This window comes from Symsagittifera roscoffensis, chromosome 5 (assembly GCF_963678635.1).
Source record: "Symsagittifera roscoffensis chromosome 5, txSymRosc1.1, whole genome shotgun sequence".
Taxonomy (NCBI): Eukaryota; Metazoa; Xenacoelomorpha; order Acoela; family Convolutidae; genus Symsagittifera; species Symsagittifera roscoffensis.
The window spans coordinates 1730245-1739255 of record NC_087066.1 but is presented as its reverse complement, the minus strand read 5'-3'; the positions used below and the strand labels follow the sequence as shown (position 1 = coordinate 1739255).

The following is a 9011-nucleotide window of genomic DNA, read 5'->3' as shown; positions in this document are numbered from 1 at the left end:
CAATCACAATTGAGCGTTTAGTGTGATGGTTGAATTTTAAATCATTTTACCTCCAATTTTACTGGGCAAAATCGCATACTTGCTTGCAGAAAGGGAGGGGATTGTTCACTTGGTCCAATCATCAGTTAAACGGAAACCGTTTTTAACAGCTCCGCTTAGGAAAAACCGACGGATGCTTCAAAAGCAATCAAACGCATCTACAACAGCCGATAGATGAAAACACCTGTTCTCATCTCCCCCCCCTCTCACACGTTATCTACGATGTGTGCAGAGAGAGCGAGGGAATAAAAGTGTCATTAAGTATGGATGGTGTCTGCTTTTATCTGATCAGTTGGGAAAATAGATGAGTGCATAATCTATTGCACAATTACAGTTCAAGCCACAATTTAACATAGAGCTATATAAGGACACAGGTTAACAACTCTACAATTTAGATTCCATTTAGAAAAAACTGTGTGTGCTAATTCAGTTTATAGCAAATAGGTTGATGGAAACATGTTGTTGTGCTTATTTCCTGTCGTTGGTAAGTTCCTCCTTTTATTGTGCAATTAATTTTTTTTTGGATTTTGCCTTAGACTGCGGTGGATTTAAGGGAAGGGGGCTTGGGGTAGCTGGTCAAAATCCTCAAAAAAACGTAAAACGTCTTTTTGGGCTTCTTTTCTTCAGAAAAATTAATCAAAATAGGATCTTTATTGCAGCGTTTTATTAGAGCTCGAAAAATCATTTTGGTCGGCATAAAGAAAAGATCGATAACGAAAACTCGATTCCTTTTGATTTATTTGATGAATCTTCTTCCCCCTAGAGAAAATCCTAGACCAGTGACTGGTCATAATCGTCAACATCATCAGCGATTCTGCATGTTTGTTACTCAAAAAAGAACCGTCGAATTTGATACAAAAAACATGAACAATGCCACCAAATAACTTAAAAATAAAAAGTAAGGATGTTATTAAATTGAATTACTAATAGATAAACAACAAAAGAAACTAAGATTCCCATTTTGTTCACGTTGAAACGTTTTCACTCTGGTTTTGGAAAAAAGCATGGTGGATGGATATAAATTCAATTCACTAAATCCACTTCAAATATACATTCAGTTAAATTGCAAACTTCTTCAGATTTCCTCAAGTGTTAAAGGGTGCTATAATGCGTTACCATTCAGCGCAATTCCATTATCCAAATTACTTTTCGCCTGCTCCCATATAAGTTCTTAGTGTTCAAGCTTTGCGTATGTTGTGTTTACACTTATTGTTCTTCCGACTTTCTTAACGAATTTGTGCTCGTGGTTTTTTTTCTTCAGAAAAAGTTCGACTTCTTAACTAGCCATTTTTGACGGAATTTTTTTTTATATCATCCAAAAAGTATTGTTGTCCTGAGCTTGAAAAAAAATTCTCCTGTATGTATTTTGCGCTATTAAAGCGCACCCGTACCCAGTAAATTTTCTAAAACAGATCTGAAATAACCTTTTTCAGATCTAAAATTCAGATCCGAAATAGGTTGTGAAATGTTTAAATAACCCCGGGTTGACCACATAGACCAAAAATGCTACTCATACAATTCAATAAACTAAGTCAATGAAAAAAATACCAATCATACAAAATACCAATCATTTTCTTGTTTTGGCATAAAATTCTATGTATCGTACTAAAAAAATGAAAACTTTTTGTCAAAAAAAATCTAATCATACAATTTCCATATATGGAAAACGTATGACTAGCACTTTTTTCATGGCAACGACAAAAATTTGAAATTAACCCCAAAAAAGTTTTTGTGTTGTTTTTCAAACGCAAATTATTTTCGTACTCAAACAAACATTTTTTTTTTAAATTTGAATGCGAAATTTGTATTCCTGGACATACTAATATTGTATTTTTTTTCCTTTTCTCTCCATATTTTTTTTCAAAAACGCTTAAAACTCCTCCTTCTTTGGTAGGACATGTTTTTGTATGCCTTGATCAATGTCTGGTCATAGACATTTCAAGCAATTTCCTGTACTTTTGGAATTGCATGAAAAGTGTATGATTAGCTTTTTTCCATATATGAAAATTGTATGACTAGCATTTTTGGGTCAATCTGGGACGCTTGGATACTTTAAGGATTGGTTTTTTCAAATCTGAATTTTTTTCTTCGTTATTTCAAATCTGCGATAAAAAAATTCAGATCAAGTTTCAGATCAGAAATTCAGTCTTTTTTGGTTGTTTCAGATCTGAAAAATCAATGATTCTGACACAATTTTTGCCATTTTTGATTTTTTTTGTATGTGATAGCTTCTGCTAGCTACTAGAAAAGTCTCAAGTTACCGACTGCCAAAATATATTTCCCCAAGCGTGAGATAAACATTGGAAATCAAAAATATTGTTGTCCTCAGCGTAAATTTGAAAAGTTATTTCACATGTGATCATTTTACGTAAACTTATGGGGGGTTAAAGACTACCATTTTGGCCAATTTGGTACAATTAACGCGTGATTTATTTCGCGATACTAACACTGCTCCATAGAACTTGAGAGGCAATCGGGACACTGAGGGCTTCGTCCTGATACGAACAGTTCTGTTGTAATTATAAACTCCGGTTTGAAAAAAGATCTCAAATCAGATCTCAGATCCCTTTTTCTTCTTTTTCTTCTTATTTGTTTGAAATTCAAAAAAAAGAGAGATCAGAGAAAACCAAAAGTAGTTGTTCCAACCATTATCTCTTTTCATCCATCTATCTTCTCATCGGCACTTAAAATTCATCCGATTGTCGGTTAGAGCCGGACCGAGGTTGTGATTTTAGCCAACAAGTTTTTGCTATTTCCAGACAGTCGCGACCATATTGGTATTTCAAGTCCGTTGCATTTTTTAAAGAGTAGTTTGATTCAAGCCAGTCGATTTTTATTAATAAACCATTTTCTATTTCCATAATTTTCCATAAAGAGCCTGCCTGAAAACGCGTTGTTTGGCCTGTATTTTAAAAAACTCGCATGCGGGCAGAAAAATTGGTCAACACTTGATGATGTGGAAAAATTTTTTACTATACCTGGCTGGAGGATCGTGACGTGACTATCCTTTATAGAAAATAAAGGTGTTTATCCGGCCAATGTGTGGTGTAGATCTCAAAGTATGTACGTATTATGTGGTTATAAAAGTGTATGTTTATATTATGTAACGTCCCATGACCGTCAAGTACGGAGTCGGCCTACCGCGGGTCACACGTCTTCTGGGCCGGCCCATCACAGGAACCGACGATCTCGTGGGAGGAATGGAGTCAAGCTTCCAACTGATAGTCATCGCAAGAATAAGAGATCGACATTGAGAATTTAATGCAAGATAATGGATTGCCATGAAATCCTTGCCCAATACTGGAAAACCCGGCTGGCACAGACGATCAGCAGGCATGAACAGATCAAAAAGCAAGGAACGTGACGGCTATAACAGCATGGCGGGAGAAAAAAAAACAGGCGGGAGGAGGATGAGCGTAGAATATTCAAAGGATCGACTCGGGGAGACGCTGATAAACAGTTGACGTCAAAAATGTTTTTGTCCTTGGCGAAACAGGGACAGCGATATTTCAACCAGAAACATCCATATCGTAAAATTGTGGATATGGCTTTCATCGAGCTGTGAAAAATGTCGACTGATACGTTTCAGAAAGAAACAAATGTTACAAAAAAAAACAAAAGATTCATATTCTTCGGTCAAAAACAACGCGACAACGAAGGTATGGAGACATTCTTTGGGGTGTTGAGCGACCTTACCAGTTGATGTGATTTTGGATAACGAGAAGCATTGCTGGTCCGTGAAGTTTTCATGTTATATATGAAAAATGAGAAAGCAAGAAACAGTTATGTATGGAAACAATGAGCCCGAGGGCGGCACTTACTTTTGCTGTTGTTCGAGAAAGAGGCGAACTCATGGATAAGAGGGTCAGTGGAGGAATAATACAAGAGAGTCAGTGGACGAAGATATGCCAAAAAATTTTTCAACAGTAATCGCTCAAACACTGTAGGGCCAAATGCGAAGTTATGTCAGATGGAAACCAGTCAATGGTGTTGATAATCAAGAGCTAGCTAGACAAATGCCCCAAATGCGGAAGCATGTTAGAACCCAACCATAGCGATCATTGCAAAGCAAGGATTTTTGTCTGACATAATTGCAGGGGTCGAGGGCGTTTTGCTAGATTTTGCAAGATATCGTCAGTTAATCAGGTGGATGGTTCGTATGAGTTTACGCAATTCGAGACGAACGTTATTAACAAGATAGAAGAACAGGATGACGATGAATTTTGGGTTTTTGTTATCAAAACGATCTTGGACAAGGGAGGCAAGGGGAATAGAAAAATTTGAGACCGACATGGGCCATAGTCGTTGGCGCTCAGAGTTTCAGATCGATTGTGCCAATCCAGTATCTCCCAGACGAAACTACACGAGCTGAAGATTCGGGATCAGTTTTTAAAGTTTTAAAGCGGTACCGGACGAGATCAAGAATATATTCTATAGTGCGACAGACGACGTCATAGGAATATTATGGACATTGATTCAGAATGTTGGGTGGCTAAGAAAGCCGAACTTTATATAACGGAGGGAGGCCAAGAGGATATCATTGTGAATAATATTCTGCCTGCCCTAGTAGCAGGGAACGTGCACGAGGTGGGGACAGACAGCACCCTGACACCCATTAGCGAACAATTCCCATTTCAACGTAAGTACATTAAACTTATACTGAAAGAGTTCAAAGAAAAATTCGTTGAAAAATTCGTTGAGAAATTAGAACACATTTTTACGGGCTGATTCACCCAATTCAAATTAAGGAGAAAAAAGAGTGCCAAAGGTAGGAAAAACCATTCATGGGTTCCTCCGTGATGGGCACATTGTTAAATTAGGCAAGTGCACCTAAGATAATTTTGATCTTACCCACGGTTTTGACGGCGAAAAGAGACGGACCGGTCAAATTGGCTCTAAGTTCCCAGTTATTTAATAAGCAGATATACCGCAATCGAACAAGAATGAACTTGTTGATAATGAAGCATTAGCCATCAGTGGTAATATTATGGATCCGATATGCTTTTCTAACATAGACCTATAATATGCGTATTCGCAAATGGCATTGAGTGAGGAAACTAGTCGGCAATGCATCTTCAGTTTAGTTTGGGGCAATATCGCGGTCACGTTTATATTCAAGACCGGATTCATGGTCTTAGATGATATGCCTAATGAATTCTAAAGGGTGATGGATTCTTTGTTAGGGCATTTACTGGAAGTTAGTGTATATTTGAATGAAACCCCTATAGCAATAAGGGGGTCTAAGGAGCGCCATTGGTGGGAAGGGAAGAAAATGCTGCAGGTTTTGAATGACAATAACGCGGCTGTAAAGGGGAGTAAATGTACAAGGTTTGCAAAAGAAATTGAATGGTTGGGGTTTAAAATATCGAATACCTGTACGTAGCAGTGCAGCGAAAAGCGGAATTGATACTAAAAATGTAAAGGCCTGAAAACATTTCGGGCATTCGGTCGTTGATTGCTTCAATGAATCAATTCAGACGGTTCATCCCAAACGTGGCGGCTACAACGAAGATTTTTCAGGTCCTCATGAAAAAACATACCATATTTGAATGGGTGAAAGCGTAAAAGCATTTGAAATAATGAAACAAAGAAGGCCGAATTTCTTCTAAATCATCATTTTGATGCGAGGAAAAAAACACGAGTCAAATGTGACGCATCAAAGAAAGGTCTAGGGGCTGGCTTGGAACATTTCCATCCAGACAGATGGAAGCCTATTTCGTACGCATCTCGTTTTTATATTGAAGTGGAGCTCGACTGTAGTATCAATGAGTTGGAATTGTCAACGGTTGTGTGATCTGTGACTCAGTACAAAGTTATTTAATTGGGGCACCGTTCAAAATAATCACTGATCATAAATCGCTGTTATCTTGCCTATCGGAAGAGAAAAACTCTAAAACAATTGAAACAAGACTAATCCGACGGTATAGCCGATTACTTTCATTCAATTATGAACTAGAACATTTCCCGGTTGAAAATATGGGATTGGTCGGAACTAGATAACACATTTGTCGTTTCACAAATTAATGCAATTATTAGGCCAATTGCCCCGGCGGCAAATGAACGCAGTTAAACTTGTTCACTGGCAAAGAACATCATGTACGAAAAAAACTCTAAACGAAAAAAATTGTAATCGGGAAGAACACGCTGCAAAGAAACTTTTGACGCCGTCAAAAGTGTCACTTGATCAGAGTTTGTGTTAATAACCATTACCGAATAGAAAACTGTAACAATTACCAATTGTTTAGTCCAATGGAGATGGCAGATAGTTCGAAGCTTACAAACAGTGATAACCCGGAGTCGCACACCAGTTGTATCCCTACAATTAACATTCACTTCACGAATTATTCGCGACAGCCTACTGCTGACTCTAAGGTTATTCCAGCGGAAATGTTATCACCAATCTTGTTCGATTGGTCGGAGTTTTTTTGATTCGGAGTTTATTTTGATTCTGACTAAAGCAGATGAAAATCTAAAATGTATTATGGATGCACTTGGGGAGAAAAATTATACCGCGATCCGGAATCCGGTTACTCATTTCGGCCATTATGTCACCAATCTTCCTATTTCTAATGGGATTTTCTTCATTGAGGATAAAATGGTGATTCCGATGCAGTTAGGAGCCCCTATTATGGCTCGTTTTTACCGAGGCCACGCAGGCCTCTCAAAGATGACAAAGATGATGGACGTTGCAACTAACTGCTTCTGGTGGCCGCATATGAATAGTCAGATTCAGGTAATCTCGTTGTATTGCAAAGAATGCATTAAATCTGGTGAGAATTTAAAATCCGTGATTACTAGTACCGAAATTGTCTCTATGGATTTACTGGAAAGTCGAATAAAGAAATTCAATTGGATGTTTTGGGGCCATTGCCATCCACTTGTGGTGCGAACGAATACCTACTGATTTGCGTCGATCGGTTTTTGAAGTTTCCTACGAATCAAATAACAACGCGTACTACGGCGACGGTTATAAAAGAGTTCTTGGATATATAGCTTTTCACGCTATACGCGGGTATTTTGGACTGATCAAGGGACGGGGTTTGTGGCTAAATTGATTCGCGCAACAAAATATACAATTGGTTTTTCTCGTAGAAGGAATGCATCAACCCACGGGTCTTATTGAACAGTCTGTACGTACTTTTCGGGGGAAAAAGATGGCTTTTTTGTTTCAGAAACTGAAAGCCGGCTTGAAATTTGCGTTAAATGAAGTATTATGCAATATTAGAACCACAAACCATCCATTGTTGAGATGTACGCCGTTTGAAGCACATTTTGATTGCAAACCAAACACAATTTGGCATTCGATTACACGCTCTGCTTTGTTTGAAAATTTGAATTGGACCAATGTGTTGTTTTCTCTGAATCGCAACCAGAAGATGTTTCCTGCAAAAGTAATGCAGGACTGCGCACAGCCGGATGACGAGACAAATATGGGAATATTTGATCGAATCGACTACCCATTATTTCCGGGGATGACAAATTCGAAGCCTTCTGAAGAAACAACAAGTGATCCTGTACTACAATTTCAGAAAAAAATTACAAAACTTTTGAAAACTCAAGGAATGATTGAAATCGGAACCGTATTTTGAATGACTGAATGAACGGGTAGTTCGAGAAACGAATCATACGGTCACCCTGTTTTCCGAAAAAAGTTTTCCATAAGTCGGATATCTCAAGATTTTAGATGACCAGACGGAAGGAGCAAGTGTGTCAAAGGCACAGCCATCGTAGGACCCAACAATTCAGAGGGGCGTAAGACAGATTTGGGATGCCCGGAAAACAACTGCGCTATCAGCATAAAAAAAACTAAGTAGAAAATGCCAGCGGAACCGCAGATAACCCGATAACGACGGATAGCTCATAAGAGGGACTCATGTCTACTGACAGCCCGATCATGAACTCAGACGTGCAGATAATTACAACGCCACTAGTATTGGAACGGGCGTTGGATAGTATTCACTTCGACAAGACGAAGAATAATGAGCCTCCAACGTTGCGCTGGATCATAAAACTAAAGGATGGATGATTCCATATTCAAGTTCAGAAGAAGGTAAATGCACTCAGGATGAAAAAAAAACAGTTATTCCTGCCCGCCCGATAGAGTTGTCCTCAGCCGAGGAGAGCGGAGACGATACGGAGGAGAATTAAAACAACGACTCGCAGGAAATGGACGCTCAGGAGCCTAAAATCACTGTGGCGAATTGTCTTCGCTGAGGGCCACGCCAATAGAAATTACAGAGGAAGGAGTGGGGACAGCACCTGAGAAGAAACTGGGATTATCTCAGCATACTGAGATCAAACGGGCTACGACGGTTACCCGCCACAAAACACGGCCACTGAGGGACAGAAGGCTGCCGAAACTTTTGGGTGACAGATTATTTACAATTGCGGTTACAACTCATGTGAATGTTGTGGGTGCAAAGCAGAATACATCTGACGAAAAACTTGAAAGAACACAAAGGCTTCAACATTCATCAAGCGCTTTGCCGAGAACCGTGAACAGGTCCAGGGGATGAGAAACTTCAACGTTCCGAGCGGCGCGGGACACAGGGCAAAAAGCCCGTCACACAGACTTCTCTGAAGACTTCTCCAAAACGACGAAGTGCGGAAAACACTTATTTTGACCAAAAGATGTGCCGATTTTGTTGGGGGCAGAACTATTTTCAGAACGACGTCACCGGTCTCGACCAAATTGTGTCCGACTCATTGTTGATGTATTGGACAAATTGCGACCGTTTGTTAAACACATGTCGGGAGTTCCATCAGTCACGGATTCGGTGGGAATCGTCAAAAGTGACTTTCGACTGCAATTATTATATCAAGAACTGGAGAGCCTTATACGCAGTAGTCGAAGGAATCCTAAGTTATTAGTCGACATCGCACAAGCCGAAAAACCTAGAACACGCATAGACCATGTGAATAGAGATTTACTACCATGCATTAAAAGGGATGACAGCCGTCCATCGATCCCG

General features: G+C 39.3%; 1 protein-coding gene across 3 annotated transcripts in view; it reads left to right on the top strand.

The window, feature by feature from the left end:
• The first annotated feature begins 346 nt into the window (after window positions 1-346).
• Window positions 347-9011, top strand: part of LOC134845660 (uncharacterized) — a 36883-nt gene continuing 28218 nt past the window's right edge. For 2 of the 3 annotated variants that reach the window (XM_063862682.1, XM_063862683.1), the window contains exon 1: window positions 347-523. The gene's annotated coding sequence lies outside the window, so the exon portion shown is untranslated. Of the gene's footprint in view, window positions 524-1124; window positions 1229-9011 lie in introns of those variants that run through there. The other variant, XM_063862685.1, reaches the window with a different exon arrangement.